Source organism: Orcinus orca, chromosome 4 (genome assembly GCF_937001465.1).
Source record: "Orcinus orca chromosome 4, mOrcOrc1.1, whole genome shotgun sequence".
Taxonomy (NCBI): Eukaryota; Metazoa; Chordata; class Mammalia; order Artiodactyla; family Delphinidae; genus Orcinus; species Orcinus orca.
Window position 1 is genome coordinate 37,906,374 of NC_064562.1, and position 18,527 is coordinate 37,924,900.

At 40.5% G+C, this 18,527-nt stretch overlaps 1 protein-coding gene across 6 annotated transcripts in view; it reads right to left on the bottom strand.

Moving 5' to 3' along the window:
• The window catches only part of AFF1 (ALF transcription elongation factor 1), a 207,255-nt gene that overhangs the window by 127,441 nt on the left and 61,287 nt on the right, over positions 1–18,527 (bottom strand). The gene's annotated exons all lie outside the window — the stretch shown is intronic.

Consider the following 18,527-nt stretch of genomic DNA (forward strand, 5'->3'; position numbering starts at 1 on the left):
TAAAACCACAGCAGTAAAACACGTTCGCTACGTTTGATCGTGCCAATGCTTGCAGTCAGGAAATGTGCAACTAACGCACACTTGTTTGACTTTGTTAGCTTTCAGTTTTGATTTCGTTACATTGAAACAAATATGTACAAAGCGCCGTCTTTTTAAAAAAAAAAACGCCCTTTCTTTTATTGGACAACATTCAGATTAAAAGGAAACAGCAACTCAGATGGTACTTGAAGAAGTAATTAAGGAACTGACAAATTTTTAGAAAATGACTGAGGATGCAAGCCAACAATATATTAAACACTGTAAGTACAAACGAAACCGTGTCCTACCAAGGGGGCCAGGGAAGGCATTTAAATTTAAACTGTGCCTAAAGCTAAGCAGGGAAAAACGTCGTTGAGCAAGAGAGAGGTTGGGCTTCAGCGTCTCATGCGGACCAGCAGCACACTGTAGGAGCTGCAAGCTCTAAATGGAGTGAATGCCGGCCCCGTGGACTCCCCATTCTACCTAGAATCATGACAGTGACACCATCTCACAAAGAGATACTCCACACTGTACTGCTAAGGAGCCATGGATAGACATGTTGACATCTGCACAAAAACTGCAAAGCTGAGAGGTGGGGGCTGGCGGGTGGAAGGCCCAAAGCATCTCTATGGTGGGTCTCAAAGTGTGATTCGTGGTCTCCTGGGAGTCCCCAGGACCTTCTCAGAGGTCAAGCTATTTTTAGAATAACACAAAGACATTATTTGTCTTTTTCACTGTGCTGACATTTGCACTGATGGTGCAAAAGCAATTGTGGGGAAACTGCTGGCACCTTAGCACTAATCAAGGCAGTGGCTCTTCACTCATTAGCAGTTTAAAAAAGAAAAAAAGGTCAGTTTTCTTTACACATGTCCTTAATGAAGCGAGCAGTAAGAATTACTACTTTTCTTAAATCTTGACCCTTGAGTACAGGTCATTTTAATGTTCTTTGTGACAAAATGGGAAGTCCACATGAAGCACTCTGCTGCTGCAGAGTGAAGTACAGTGGTTGTCTAGAAGAAAAGCACTTGTATAATTGAGTTGCAAGCTGAAATAGCTGTTTTTTTCATGGACTACCATTTCTAAAGAAATGGTAGTCCATGAAAAAAATTGAAAGAACAAGTGAGGAACAATTGACGAACTGTGGTTATTCTGACTTGGGTATTTGGTAATCATTTTCTCAAAAATGAACAAAGTGAGTCTGTTTCTTCAAGGAAAACAACTGACAGTATTTATTGCCAATGATAAAATTTGAGTTTTCAAGCATTTTGGAAAATGCCACTGCGAGCCTGTCAGCTTCCCAATACTTAAAGACTTTCCCGATGAGGTAAGGACAGTAATGAATGTGGTTTTAGAAGACCTGTGTACGGACTTCCCTGGTGGCACAGTGGTTAAGAATCTGCCTGCCAAGGCAGGGGACACGGGTTCGAGCCCTGGTCCACAAAGATCAGACATGCCACGGAGCAACTAAGCCCGTGCGCCGCAACTACTGAGCCTGCACTCTAAAGCCCGCGAGCAACAACTACTGAGCCCACGCTCTAGAGCCCGTGAGCCACAACTACTGACTAAGCCTGTGAGCCACAACTACTGAAGCCCACACGCCTAGACCCTGTGCTCCGCAACAAGAGACGCCACCACAGTGAGAAGCCAGCACACCACAACAGAGCAGCCCCTGCTCGCCACAACTAGAAAAAGCCCATGCACAGCAATGAAGACCCAATGCAACCAAAACTAAATTAATTAATTAAATTTTAAAAAAAGAAGACCTGCGTAACTCAGTGACCACAATTTTCTAAACAGTACAAAATTGTGGGGCATCCCTGGTGGCGCAGTGGTTAAGAATCCGCCTGCCAGTGCAGGGGACACGTGATTGAGCTGTGGTCTGAGAAGATTCCACATGCTGCGGAGCAACTAAGCCCGTGCGCCACAACTACCAAGCCTGCGCTCTAGAGCCCACGAGCCACAACTACTGAGCCCACATGCCACAACTACTGAAGCCCACACACCTAGAGCCCATGCTCCACAACAAGAGAAGCCACCACAATGAGAAGCCTGTGCGCCACAATGAAAGAGTAGCCCCTGCGCACCACAACTACAGAAAGCCCACGCACAGCAACAAAGACCCAACACAGCCATAAATAAATTAATTAAATAAATTTTTTTAAAATCGTGCACGGGTAAAAGATCCATTGAAAGTGCAGGACAGACCAATGGATTTTAATATATCAAAAAAAAGTTCAATGATATGATTTCAAATTCCACATTGCAACTAACCTTTAAGAAACTATGACTTGTAGAGTTTTGATATAATATCAAAAAAGGTATTAAAATACTCCTCCATTTTCTGTGAGGCTGCATCTTCTTCATATATTTCAACCAAAATAACATTGCAACAGATTGAACACAGAAGCAGATGAGAATCTGGCTGTCTTCTTTAGTTTGGACAGTAAAGAGATTTGCATAAATGTAAAATAATGCCACTCCTCTTACTAAATTTTTTATTTTGGAAATAGTTTTTTTTTCCAAATAAAAATATTATTTAAGTTAACAGGTAATGGGTTTATTATTTTAAAGAATTTAATATTTTAAGTATCTCAATTTTAATTTTTAATACAGCAAGTGTCAATAGATAAAACACACACATACAAAAACTCTTTGGGGTTTTTAATAATTTGAGGGTGCAAACTTATTCCATGTCATTTGTTGATACTTCCATGTCTCCTCCAGCTCTCCACAATCATCATGGCTTCTCTTATATTAAAAGTAATATTATTATATTATAGCTATTCCTGTGTAGAATCTTAGCACCAAGATCAGCTTTGGTAAAATATCAAATCACCTGTGTCATGTGTTAAAACCACAGACTCCAGAACTCGTGAATCAAAATCTTTGTAGGGAGAGGTCTCAGGGATATGCACTTCAACAAATTCTCTAGCTAATACTTGTCTGCTTACATGTGAGAACGACTTGCTTAGATCACGCATACTTAAAAGATAAAAGTGAGCTCTTTGATTCAGTATTGGTTTATAATCCCTCAGTCATTTTAAGTGTCATGGTTGGACAGCATTTATTTTCATTCATAAGAAATCTCTATCAGACAATAAAATACCACTGCACACGTGTATTCTTTTGCAATAGAAGAATGACAAACCTTGAAGGAAACAAAGCATAAATTTAGGCAAAAGTCTACTCTCCAAAATTTTTTTTTTTTTTTTTTTTTGCGGTACGCGGGCCTCTCACTGTTGTGGCCTCTCCCGTTGAGGAGCACAGGCTCCGGATGCGCAGGCTCAGCGGCCATGGCTCACGGGCCCAGCCGCTCTGCGGCATGTGGGATCTTCCCGGACCAGGGCACGAACCCGTGTCCCCTGCATCGGCAGGAGGACTCTCAACCACTGCGCCACCAGGGAAGCCCCCCAAAATTTTTTGCTTGCCATTTTCCCCCATCTTTCTCTTGTTCTAAATACCAACTATGATATTTATCCTTTAAATTGATATCAGACATATAAGTAAGCAGAAACAATATTGCATAATAGCATTTACTCACAAAATTTCCATTTATCACTGGCTAGAAATATAACATCACTTATATTAAAATTACATTTTTCCCCTGTGAACTGTGTTAATTGTGCTGTTCCACTAAAGATGAGGAAATGAAAGAATACAGCAAATATTTACACACACGGAAATATGAAGTCAACAGCACATTGGGATTACACCTGAGATTCCCAGGGCTCTCAAGATCATTTGTAACATAAATTAGTGAGAGTAATTTGAAACAGATGTGGGATTACACTCGATTTGTAATAGATCTAACAATACTAGAGGAAAGTGCAGGAGAAATTATTCTGGAATTGGATACTCCATGTGGCTGAAGAAGTTCAGCAATACACACGTGGGTGTTATTATCTCCAAGTGTTTTGAAAACACCATTGTACCCAACCCACAGTCTTGTTCTGCAGTGAAACTGAACAAAAGACATTCCTAACCTTTTGGGGGCCCAGAATTCTTTGCCTTACTGATGAGATTCGAGGATACAGACCTATGCACATGACATTTGCTATACTTTGATGTTCATGATCCCCCTGCAGCTCACCTAAGGAGGACCTGAGGCTCTGTAGACTTCAGGTGATAAATCCCTGGGCCCTAAGGTGCACTCAAACTGGACCAGCTAATGGACCCAATTTACCTTACAAATAATGGGTACGATCACCTGTCAATCTTCACTGCCCCTTTAAAATGTTAGGACTGTCTTAGTAATTGCCCAGTACAGTGAAGTTTTGTGGAGTTTTTTTTTTTTTGGCCCTGCCACACAGCTTGTGGGATCTTAAGACCAAGGACTGAACCTAGCGAAAGCACAGAGTCCTAACCCCTGGACTGCCAGGGAATTCCCTACAGTGAAGAATTTCTAATGAAAATAATGGAAAGAGGGAATACCCTTCTAGCTGCTAGATGGGATTCTGCCCTATTCATGAATTGCCTAATAAAGCCAATTCAAAATAAGTCTTAAAAAATAAAAATAAATGAATGGAAAGATGTTACATGACAGCAAAATATCATCTATATATCAAAATAACAAGTTTCTCAGTATGGTGAGAATATGCTAATCAGTGCTACATTTCCAGAATTCACCAAGCCTACAGTGACCAAGTATGCTAACAACAAAAAAGTAAGGTACACAATTTAATAAACAGGGCAGAATTTATAAGGTGAGTGGGACAGACTATTTTACTACCTGAAATGGGTTCTTGAATCACAAGAGTGCCTTTTTATTAGCTCTTTAAATTAATGAGCTTTATAAATGACACTTGCACACATGTAGTGGCAACAACAGATGGCATATATAACAATATCTTAAGTACAATCACAAATGTGCCCTACATATTGTTATCCAAGAGTGAAAACAGAATCATCTTTCAAGTGTTCCATCATTTATTTGGCAAAATATAAACAGGCATATGTTTTAAAATGTATGTTTATATATTTTTTTTTTAATTTAGGAGATAGAAGGCAAAACCTACCATTAAATTTAATAAAAAAAACTTTTTAAAACAAGTTGCCTTAATCAGAACTGTTAAATATTCATTCAATGTATGCATTTGGTCCACAATAGTCATTCAATGATACTACTCTTTAATGGCATTTTTGATCTAAAAGTTACGTCGGTCAAATCTAAGAATTTTTACTTCATTTCAGTGGGATGCTGTTTAATGAGGACACTGCAAAAATCACTTCACCAAAAGAAGGGTGCTCAAGGTGCCACTGGACAGTCACAAATAAATCAGACACAGGAAAAGGGAGGGGAGACAAAGGAGGAGAAAAAAGATGAGCCATCTCCGGTGGGCACAGATAGCAGGGAAAACTGGATAAGCATCGCTGGAAATTAACTAGCTCCCCCTTCAGCTATGACCTCAACACAAAACAGTCCTCCCCTTGCTGGTCCTGAGAAAGTCCTCTTCTTACCCAGCTTTACGCCACACTTTTCAGGTCCTCTACCATGATCTTCAAATCAGGTGTATGTGGAAGTCCTCAAGAAGGATGAGGGCAGAGGTTTGAAGCAAATGTATTTCCTGGTTCTTCATTCCCAAATGCCCTCTTTCCTGAAACGAGGGTTCAGGCTTTCCTCCCACTTCCGCTTGCCTTTCCCTACTTGATCAAGAAAAGTAGGCCTCTCACCCATTCCAAATCAGTCTTCTAAGTGTACATTGCTCCAGGGTGCAAATATGTCTGAAGCCCCAGAGGAACAGTTCTTTGTAGGAGGACAGTCCCTGAGCTCAAATCAGGAAAAACTCATGGGTGGCTCCTCATCTGACATATCCAGGTAACCAACCTGGAGCAAGGCCCTGCCTCACCAATCCAGCTATATATCAGAATTATGAAATGAGATGGAAATTTTCTCTGATACAATTCAGCTGATAGGTTTGAGACTAAAGACTTCCAGTTTTTCAACATTCTTTTGGAGGGGACACAAGCAAAAATGTTTAAAGACTACTGCCCAATATCACCTCTTCCTTCACTGAAATGTCTTTTTCTCTACTCCTGGTCTACACTTTTCCTATCTTTTTCTGTTTGTACATAGATAAAACATTCTTCCTTCCCCGCCCCAATACCCCTGCCCATCCATACCAGTTGACTTATTTATTCTCAGCCTACAAACAAGCTCAAGTTTCCCCAACCCCCAACCCCACCCCAACATGTAACTGAGCAGGACCCTATGGGGTCTTCCTGGGACAGACCCCTCCCCCATATCTTCTGCTTTAGCTCCTCTCTGAATTACCTAAATAACAGTATCTGATGCACATTTCCTGAGTTGTTTTTCAGATGCTAAAACCACCACCAAACAAAGAAATTAACTACTTGATGATCCCGAGCACATACCCCCCAGACCTACTGGTGCCTAAGGATTGATAATGTTAACTCCTATGACACCACCTTGTCACCCCACCATAAACAAATCAGAGAACAGTGCTCGAGCTGATCACTTACCCTGGGACGCCCCGCCCTCACCTGGCATTTAAAAATGCTTTGCCGAAACCCTTTGGGGAGTGTGGGTTTTGTTTCTTTGTTTGAGCATGAGCCACCTATTCTCCTTGCTTGGCCCTGCAATAAACCTTTCTCTGCCCCAAACTCCCACATTTTGGTTTGTTTGGCCTCACTGTGAATTGGGCATATGAACTTTCGTTTGGTAACACACACTTTAAAAAAAAAAAAGTCTTTTTACTTTGGAATAATTTTAGATTTACAGAAAAGTTGCAAAGAATTCTCATATACCTCCCTGGCCAGTTTCCCCATTTTCACGTCTTATAGTATCATCTGTCATTTGTCAAAACTGAGAAATCACATTGGTATACTACTATGAACTAAACTCTAGACTTATTTTAATTTCCATTAATATCCTCTTTCTGCTCCAAGAGCCAATCCAGGATATCACACATTGCACTGTGTGACAGTTTCTCAGTCTTTCCTGGTTTTTTATGACTTTGACAGTTTTGAGGAGTTCAGGCCAGGTGTCCCCATCTGGCTTTGTCTAATGGTTTTTCCCTTCAAGGGAGGGAGGGACTTATGCTCCACTCATGTGGGGTGGTAGTACCCACACATTACTTGGAATTCTTTTGTAAGAAAGATTTACTTCTCCATTTATTAATGTATTCAATCATTTATTTATAGCAGTATGGCATATACTCACAGATACTTACTTTATCCTTTGGGCTATAATCCAATGCTCTACGATTTACTTTATTGCTCAAATTGTTCTGGCTCTGGCCACTGGGAGCTCTTCCAGTTAGCCCCTCATCCCTTTGACTTGCTCCCCTCCTTTTGTCTTTTAAGCGCTTCCTTACTTTCTGGTACTACAAGGGACTCCAGGCTCATTTTCTATTTTCTCTACCACAGCTTTCTCTAGAATCAGCCATTTCTCCCACATATCAGTCTTCTCCCCCTAAAAGCTATGCCCAATCTCCTTCTGCCATCACAGCCAAACTTCCTAAACAAAGAGTGGTCTGCTTCCTTTGTGACCCCAGTGGCCACCTTCCTCAAAACTCTCCTCTGTGGACTTTCATGATACCTCTCTATTTGGAGGGACCTCATTGTGTTTCATAATTCTTTCTGCTCACACATCTGGGATCCAATATGAGATGCTAGAAAACGTCCCTTATCTCTCAGTCTACATGCTGTCTTGGACAAAATTATCAGTGACCCTCCAGAAGTGTGACTCTAGCCCAAGCCTCTCCCCACAAGTCCAAGTCCCTTCTTTCCAGCTGCCCAAAACCACTTTCCTGGGTATAAAAAGGCACTTGGGAGGCTGTCCCAAATGGATCATTCACTTAGTGAAAAGTGTCACCTTAGAGATGCCAAGAGCCACCTATCATTCAACCTGAGCTGCTTCTTGGGTCTGCAAGGGTGGCTTCTCTACAGAGGGAGGGGACAATGTCTCCTTCACCAAAGAAGGGACTGGTGCGGGGCTGTGGCGGGGGGTGGGGGGGGGGAGTGTTGCTGGTTCCATTCTTAGGAATAAAAGCAGAGGGCAGAATTCAAAGAGGACTTCCAATTAGCAGATCAGGAGGGATGTGGGTCACATAAAACTAAAAAATTCCATTATCTTTATAATGTATTTAACTGTAATGATCAGCAATTAACTTCTTAAAATAAGATCTGCCTCCTTAAGTTTTTTACTAGTAAAAACCAGGGAGTACGCACAATAACGAGTATGCAGGGAGTGTGCAGGGTAGAGCGGTGATGCCTTTAAAAAGGAAAGGCAAACAGGTTAAAGGAAAGAGACAAAATTAGCCTGAGAAATGGTCCCAGGCCAGGCAGTGACCCTCGGGCAACTCAAACTCAACAGGGCCAGAATTAACATGACTCTAACCCATTCCTCTCCCCTGGTCCTAGTCACCAATCACCCAAACTAAAGATCAGTCACTCTCTCCTTTTCCTGGCTCTTACTGCACGTGTAATCACCACCCAAATCCCAAAGGTCTCTTGAGATAGTAAAAGTGCAGTGGTGTCATTGCAGGGAGATCTTACTTGAAATACTTCTCTGTTTTCTTGAATTTATACAACTAGTCTCGAAATGCTTTTTCTCCCCCTGGGTTGAATATGCTTTCACTCTCCTGTTTTACAAAAATATGTTATGACATAGAAAGATACAGTATAAACTTAAAAAAAAAAAACAGCAGTTGCTATACAGTGCAGCTGTTATGAACCCACTTTACCAAAATTGAAATAAATCTGTGTATTAAAAAGATTGACTGAGCCTCTGTACCAAATGTTAGCCATAGATATTCCTGGCTGGAAGGATCAAATGACTTGTCTTCTTCTGGGCATTTAAAAATATTCTAAGTATTATAAAATGAACACTTACCCGCAATTTACGTTTTTTACAATTGTAATAATTTACAATTATTGTAGAAAATAAACAATGATGAAATCTTAGCTCCAGAAAGGAGACCAAAGGAGATCATCTAATCCAATTCTCCATGCAAGAATGCTCTTTCTCCTCCTAGACTGGCCTGTTTGCATATTTCCAGGGACACGTGTTGTAATTACAAGGCAGCCCCTTCCACTGCTGGCCAGTGATAGTGGTGGAAACCTCTGTGCTCCATAGAGCTAAAACTGGCTTCCCTGCAGCCATCATCCATTGGTTCTACTTCTGCCCTCTTGATTCTAATATAGTCATCCAGCTTTCCTATGCTTACTGTTGGATGATGTATCTTGCTCTATCCTTTGCCTTTATACCTATGCATGTTCTTATTTTTAAATACATCTATTGGAAGTAGATGACTGTGTTCGGTAAAACCCAGTCTGCTGGATCTCTGCCTTGTAACTGATATGTTTAGTCATTATTTTAATTATTGATATGGCTGGGTTTAAGTTCTATCAACTTGCTACTTGTCTTCTAGTTGTTTCTTTGGGTTCCTCTGTTGCTCCATTCTTGCATTCTTTTGCAAACTTTCAGGCCCCACCCAAACCTACAGAAGCAGAAACTCTGTTGGTGTGGTCCAACAATTAGAGTTTCAACAAGCCCTCCAGGTGATTCGGTTTCACACTAAAGTTCAGTAATCACTAGAGTCAATATGTACCAATTCGCTAACTCTTCCATCATCTAATTCCTACTGGAAATTAAAAATAATCATAAGATTTTCCATTTTTTCTAGAACACCTAACATTCTCTTAGTTCAGGTTCTTCTTCATACATCATCATACTTTTTCAATAGCTTAATGAGGATTATTTCCCTTGCCAAATCTCTCCCCCACCCCCCGCACTTAGCCTTCAACCTCACTGCCAGAGTATGGAATATATTGTTCCTAAAATATACATCAGATGTTACTCTTAAAGAAGAAAGAGAGAAAGACAGAGAGAGAGAGAGAGAGAGAGAGAGAGAGAGAGAGGGAGAGGGAGAGGGAGAGGGAGAGGGAGAGGGAGAGGGAGAGAGAAAGAGAGAGAGAAAGAAAGAAAGAAGGGAGAAAAAGAAAGGGAGAGAGAGCAAAGAAAGAAAGAGAGATAGAAAGGAAGGAAGGAAGGAAGGAAGGAAGGAAGGACGGACTTCCCTGACTCCAGGCTGAAGATTACAGGGGCATCCAATACCCTTCCCAATTTTGCACATCAGTAGCTTTCTTTCTCTCTCTCTCTTGTTTTTCTCTTTCTAGATCTGAAAATGAAGAATGTATTTATTTAAAGCAGAATTTTATATTATACGTAGCATTCGGCAAACATATAAAAGAAATTCTCATCTTCTTAGAAAAATGGAAGGTAACATTGATAAAGATAAGATTCTATATTTCATGGTATTTCTCCAAAGCAGCATTTTTTTTTTTTTTTTTTTTTTTGGTGGTACGCGGGCCTCTCCCTGTTGTGGCCTCTCCGGTTGCGGAGCAGAGGCTCCGGACGTGCAAGCTCAGCGGCCATGGCTCACGGCCTAGCTGCTCCGCAGCATGTGGGATCTTCCCGGACTGGGTCAAGAACCCATGTCCCCTGCATTGGCAGGCGGACTCTCAACCACTGTGCCACCAGGGAAGCCCCAAAGCAGCATTTTTGACCAAAAGTTATCTCAAGTGAAATCAGAGACATAGATGCCACAGACAAGAGATTCTTTCTCCAGGTTCATAAAAAGCTCAAAGCAGTGGGGTTTACTACACAATACTATGATGTTAGTTGTCACTTTGAGTTGCAAACAATATTTAAACTGAAGCAAATGAAAATATTACATCCTCTATGTTATTTCTTTTTTTTAATTGAATTTAATTTTTTATACAGCAGGTTCTTATTAGTTATCCATTTTATACATATTGGTGTATATATGTCAATCGCCGTCTCCCAATTCATCCACCACCACCACCTCCCACCAACCTCCCTCCATCACCATCCCACTCCATCATCACAAAAGCCCTCCAGCCAGCCAGTTCTCTTGTACCAGCAGTCTTTGCACAGAGTATTTTCTCTTTGTTGGAATGCTGCTTCCCCTGTTCTCCAGCTGGAGACTTGCTACCATTATTCAAATCCCAACCAAGGCAGCTCTTCTCAGAAGCTTTCTCTGAGATCTTAACCTTCACACTCTTTACCTATCACAAACTCTTACCTCTCATGTCTATCAAGTCATGAGGCTAGATGGGATTAAGGGGAATGTTTGCTTGTTCATGGGAAAGGCAGCCAACAGATACTGCAGTTAATGGATAATTACTGAAACAGAGAACTGTGAAGAACTCTGCTGGAGGGGCAGTTGGCAAGATTTCCTCCTACACATGAATGCCCCCAAACCAGCACAATCTGAGGAGTTCTCCGATCATGTAATCACTGGACTCTGACCTGGGCCCACAAATGAAGCAACTGGAGACCAGTGAACTATTTTCAACATTTCAAAAAGTCCACAGGAAATCACATATCTGCCCATGGAAAGCATGTGAGGGACGCTGCTTTGGGCCTTTCTGGAGCTTATGCCAACTGAGTGTGGCAACACCAGTTAGCTCATGCTGATCAGGAAGTCGAATTGACAGCTGTATGTGGTTTGATTTGATTTAAAAATAGAAAAACAAACAAAATTGTTTAAACATATTTTGTTTGGTAGAGGGACTCTTTCAAAACGTGAGATACAAAGAAAAAGAGAAAACAGTAATAATTAAAAACACACACAGAGGACGTCACTTTGAAGATAGGTACTTCCCTCTTGGATGTGAACTAATGAAAACAATTCAGATCCTTCAGACTGAGCAGTGGTTCACAACCTTGGCTACACCTGAGAATCACCTGGGGAGATGTATAAATTCCTGACACCCAGGACACACCCCAGACCAATTAATCTCTGGAGGTGGGACCCATGCATCGGTATTTTTTAAATGTCCTCAGGTGATTTAACGTGCAGCCAAGTTTGACAATCTCTGCTTTTGAGCCTTGCTCCTCCAAGCGTGAGCCACAGAGCCAGAGCAGCAGTGTCCTGCACGGGATACTTGTTAGAAATGCAAAATCTTGGCTTGCATGCCAGGTCAACGAAATCAGAATCTGCAGTTTAACAAAATACCTAGGTGATTCGTATGTCCATTGAAGTCTGAGAAACACGGAGAGGAACCCAGACGGCGGAGTAGAAGGACGTGCTCTCACTCCCTCTTGCAAGAGCACCAGAATCACAACTACCTGCTGGACAATCATCGACAGGAAAACACTGGAACTCACCAAACAAGATACCCCACATCCAAAGACAAAGGAGAAGCCGCAGTGAGACGGTAGGAGGGGCGCAATCACAGTAAAATCAAATCCCATAACTGCTGGGTGGGTGACTCACAGACAGGAGAACACTTATACCACAGAAGTCCACCCACTGGAGTGAAGGTTCTGAGCCCCACGTCAGGCTTCCCAAACTGGGGGTCCGGCAGTGGGAGGAGGAATTCCTAGAGAATCAGACCTTGAAGCCTAGTGGGATTTGATTGCAGGACATAGACAGGACTGGTGGAAACAGAGACTCCACTCTTGGAGGGCACACACAAAGCAGTGTGTGCATCAGGACCCACGGGAAGTAGCGGAGCAGTGACCACAGGGGAGACTGAACCAGACCTACCTGCTAGTGTTGGAGGGTCTCCTGCAGAGGTGGGGGGCAGGGTGTGGGGGGGGGGGAGACTGTGGCTCACTGTGGGAACAAGGACACTGACAGCAGAATTTCTGGGAAGTGAGCCCTCCCAGAGTCTGTCATTAGCCCCACAAAAGAGCCCAGGTAGGCTCCAGTGTTAGGTTGCCTCAGGCCAAACAAACAACAGGGAGAGAACCCAGCCCCACCATCAACAGTCAAGTGGATTAAAGTTTTACCGAGCTCTGCCCACCAGAGCAACCGGCAGCTCTACCCACCACCAGTCCCACCCATCAAGCCCCTTAGAGAGCCTCATCCACCAGAGGGCAGAGGGCAGGAGAAAGAAGACTACAACCCTACAGACTGTGGAACAAAAACCACATTCACAGCAAGACAAACAAGATGAAAAGGTAGAGGGTTATGTACCAGATGAAAGAACAAGATAAAACCCCAGAAAAACAACTAAATGAAGTGGAGATAGGCAACCTTCCAGAAAAAGAATTCAGAATAATGATAGTGAAGATGATCCAGGATCTCGGAAAAACAATGGAGGCAAAGATCAAAAAGATAAAAGAAATGTTGAACAAAGACCTAGAAGAATTAAAGAACAAACAAACAGAGATGAACAATACAATAATTGAAATGAAAATTACACTAGAAGGAATCAATAGCAGAATAACTAAGGCAGAAGAACAGATAAGTGACCTGGAAGACAGAATGGTGGAATTCACTGATGCGGAACAGAAAAAAGAATGAAAAGAAATGAAGACAGCCTAAGAGACCTCTGGGACAACATTAAACGCAACATTCCCATTATACAGGTCCCAGAAGGAGAAGAGAGAGAGAAAGGGTCTGAGAAAATATTTGAAGAGATTATAGTTGAAAACTTCCCTAACATGGGAAAGTAAATAGCCACCCAAGTCCAGGAAGCACAGTGAGTCCCACACAGGATAAACCCAAGGAGAAACACACCGAGACACATAGTAATCAAATTGGCAAAAATTAAAGACAAAGATAAATTATTGAAAGCAGCAAGGGAAAAACGAAATATAACGTACAAGGGAACTCCCATAAGGTTAACAGATGATTTCTCAGCAGAAGCTCTTCAAGCCACAAGGGAGTGGCATGCTATACTTAAAGTGATGAAAGGGAAGAACTACAACCAAGATTACTCTACCCAGCAAGGATCTCATTCAGATTCGATGGAGAAATCAAAAGCTTTACAGACAAGTAAAAGCTAAGGGAATTCAGCACTCCCAAAACAGCTCTACAACAAATGTTAAAGGAACTTCTCTAAGTGGGAAACGCAATAGAGGAAAAGGATCTACAAAAACCAACCAAAAACAATTAAGAAAATGGTCACAGGAACATACATATCGATAATTACCTTAAACATGAATGGATTAAATGCTCCAACCAAAAGACACAGGCTTGCTGAATGGATACAAAAACAAGACCTGTATATATGCCATCTAAAAGAGACCCACTTCAGACCTAGGGACGCATATAGACTGAAAGTGACGAGATGGAAAAAGATATGCCATGCAAATAGAAAACAAAAGAAAGCTGGAGTACCTATACTTATATCAGATAAAACAGACTTTAAAATAAAGAATGTTACAAGAGACAAGGAAGGACACTACATAATGATCAAGAGATCAATCCAAGAAGAAGATATAACAATTATAAATATATATGCACCCAACATAGGAGCACCTCAATACATAAGGCAACTGCTAACAGCTATAAAAGAGGAAATCGACAGTAACCCAATAATAGTGGGGGACTTTAACACCTCACTTACACCAATGGACAGATCATCCAAAATGAAAATTAATAAGGAAACACAAGCTTTAAAAGACACAATAGACCAGAGAGATTTAATTGATATTTATAGGACAATCCATCCAAAAACAGCAGATTACACTTTTTTCTCAAGTGCGCATGGAACATTCTCCAGGACAGATCACATCTTGGACCACAAATCAAGTAAATTTAAGAAAATTGAAATCTTATCAAGCATCTTTTCTGACCACAACGCTATGATATTAGAAATGAATTACAGGGAAAAAAACATAAAAAACACAAACACGTGGAGGTTAAACAATACGTTACTAAATAACCAACAGATCACTGAAAAAATCGAAGAGGAAATCAGAAAATACCTAGAGACAAATGACGATGAAAACACGACGATCCAAAACCTATGGGATGCAGCAAAAGCAGTTCTAAGAGAGAAGTTTATAGCTATACACACCTACCTCAAGAAACAAGAAAACTATCAAGTAAACAATCTAACCTTACACCTGAAGGAACTAGAGAAAGAACAACAAACAAAACCCAAAGTTAGCAAAAGGAAAGAAATCAAAAAGATTAGAGAGGAAATAAATGAAATAGAAACAAAGAAAATAATAGCAAAGATCAATAAAACTAAAAGCTGGTTCTTTGAGAACATAAACAAAATTGATAAACCATTAGCCAGACTCATCAAGAAAAAGAGGGAGAGGACTCAAATCAATAAAATTACAAACAAAAAGGAGAAGTTACAACAGACACCGCAGAAATACAAAGCATCCTAAGAGACTACTATAAGCAACTCTATGCCAATAAAATGGACAACTTGGAAGAAATGGACAAATTCTTAGAAAGGTATAACCTTCCAAGACTGAACCAGGAAGAAATAGAAAAATATGAACAGACCAATCACAAGTGATGAAATTGAAACTGTGATTAAAAAGCTTCCAACAAGAGCTTGCCTGGTGGCCCAGTGGTTGAGAGTCTGCCTGCTGATGCAGGGGACGCGGGTTCGTGCCCTGGTCTGGGAAGATCCCACAAGCCACAGAGCGGCTGGGCCCGTGAGCCATGGCCGCTGAGCCTGCACGTCCAGAGCCTGTGCTCTACAGCAGGAGAGGCCACAACAGTGAGAGGCACACGTACCGCAAAAAAATAAATAAATAAATAAATAAAAATCTTCCAACAAAAGTCCAGGACCAGATGGCTTCACAGGCAAATTCTATCAAACATTTAGAGAAGAGCTAACACCCACGCTTCTCAAACTCTTCCAAAAAATTGCAGAGGAAGGAACACTCCCAAACTCATTCTATGAGGCCACTAACACCCTGATACCAAAACCAGACAAAGATACTACAAAAAAAAAAATTACAGACCAATATCACTGATGAATATAGATGCAAAAATCCTCAACAGAATACTAGCAAACAGAATCCAACAACACATTAAAAGGATCATACACCATGATCAAGTGGGATTTATCCCAGGGATGCAAGGATTCCTCAATATACGCAAATCAATCAATGTGATACACCATTATTAACAAACTGAAGAATAAAAACTATATGATCATCTCAATAGATGCAGAAAAAGCTTTTGACAAAATTCAAGACCCATTTATGATTAAAAAAAAACTCTCCAGAAGGTGGGCATAGAGGGAAGCTACCTCAACATAATAAAGGCCATATACAACAAACCCACAGCAAACATCATTCTCAATGGTGAAAAACTGAAAGTATTTCCTCTAAGATCAGGAACAAGACAAGGATGGCCACTCTCACCACTATTATTCAACAGAGTTTTGGAAGTCCTAGCCACGGCAATCAGAGAAGAAAAAGAAATAAAAGGAATACAAATTGGAAAAGAAGAAATAAAACTGTCACTGTTTGCAGATGACATGATACTATACATACAGCATCCTAAAGATGCCACCAGAAAACTACTAGAGCTAATCAATGAATTTGGTAAATTGCAGGATATGAAATTAATGCACAGAAATCTCTTGCATTCCTATACAGTAATGATGAAACATCTGAAAGAGAAATTATGGAAACACTCCCATTTACCATGGCAACAAAAAGAATAAAATACCTAGGAATAAACCTACCTAGGGAAACAAAAGACCTGTATGCAGAAAACTATAAGACACTGATGTAAGAAATTAAAGATGATACCAACAGATGGAGAGATATACCATGTTCCTGGATTGGAAGAATCAATACTGTGAAAATGACTCTACTACCAAAAGCAATCTACAGATTCAATGCAATCCCTATCAAATTACCAATGACATTTTTTATGGAACTAGAACAAATCATCTTAAAATCTGTATGGGGACACAAAAGACTCTGAATAGCCAAAGCAGTCTTGAGGGAAAGAAACCGAGCTGGAGGAATCAGACTCCATGACTTTGGACTATACTACAAAGCTACAGTAATCAAGACAATATGGTACTGGCACAAAAACAGAAACATAGATCAATGGAACAAGATAGAAAGCCCAGAGATAAACCCACACACCTATGGTCAACTAATCTATGACAAAGGAGGGAAAGATATACAATGGAGAAAAGACAGTCTCTTCAATAAGTGGTGCTGGGAAAACTGGACAGCTACATGTAAAAGAATGAAATTAGAACACTCCCTAACACCATATACAAAAATAAACTCAAAATGGATTTGAAACCTAAATGTAAGACCGGCCACTATAAAACTCTTAGAGGAAAACACAGTAAGAACCCTCTTTGACATAAGTCACAGCAAGATCTTTTTTGATCCACCTCCTACAGTAATGGAAATAAAAACAAAAATAAACAAATGAGACCTAATGAAACTTAAAAGCTTTTCCACAGCAAAGGGAACCATAAACAAGACAAAAAGACAACCCTCAGAATGGGAGAAAATATTTGCAAACGAATCAATGGACAAAGGACTAATCTCCAAAATATATAAACAGCTGATGCAGCTCAATATTAAAGAAACAAACAACCCAATCCAAAAATGGGCAGAAGACCTAAATAGACATTTCTCCAAAGAAGACATACAGATGGCCAAGAAGCACATGAAAAGCTGCTCAACATCACTCATTATTAGAGAAATGCAAACCAAAACTACAATGAGGTATCACCTCACACCAGTTAGAATGGGCATCATCAGAAAAGCTACAAACAACAAATGCGGGAGAGGGTGTGGAGAAAAGGGAACCCTCTTGCACTGTTGGTGGGAATGTAAATTGATACAGCCACTATGGAGAACAATATGGAGGCTCCTTAAAAAACTAAAAATAGAATTACCATATGATCCAGCAATCTCACTACTGGGCATATACCCTGAGAAAACCATAATTCAAAAAGACACATGCACCCCAATGTTCATTGCAGCACTATTTACAATAGCCAGGTCATGGAAGCAATCTAAATGCCCATCGACAGATGAATGGATAAAGAAGTTTCGGTACATAGATACAATGGAATATTACTCAGACATAAAAAGGAACAGAAAAAAAAAAGGAACGAAATTGGGTCATTTGTTGAGACGTGGATGGATCTAGAGACTGTCATACAGAATGAAGTAAGTCAGAAAGAGAAAAACAAATATCGTATATTAATGCATGTATGTGGAACCTAGAAAAATGGTACAGATGAACCAGTTTGCAGGGCAGAAGTTGAGACAGAGATGTAGAGAATAAATGTATGGACACCAAGGGGGGAAAACCATGGTGGGGTGGGGATGGTGGTGTGCTGAATTGGGCTATTGGGATTGACATGTATACACTGATGTGTATAAAACTGAAAAAAAGCAACTAATACTAAACTTTCTTTGGGTTATTTGTGTGGAAATATGTTAATATAAATGTTTCAGACATTACATGAAATTTCTAAAAATCTTATATGTTCTGGTATAATGTTATAAGTCATAATTCTAGTTATTACTTTAAAATGTATATCTCAGAAATAACTAAATTTCCTTTTCAATTGCATTATTATGAACTTTCATCAAATCTTTAACCGTGGTCATTTTTAAGTCTTTTGTCATTTATAGGCAGTTCTGGGTGTACTCTGATGCTTTTGCAAAACTGTTCCTATAAAAGGGTATCACCTTCAAGGAATTCATGGAAAAGACTCTGACAAGTACAGGTTTCTGGTAACTGACTATATTGCTGAACTGAATGAAT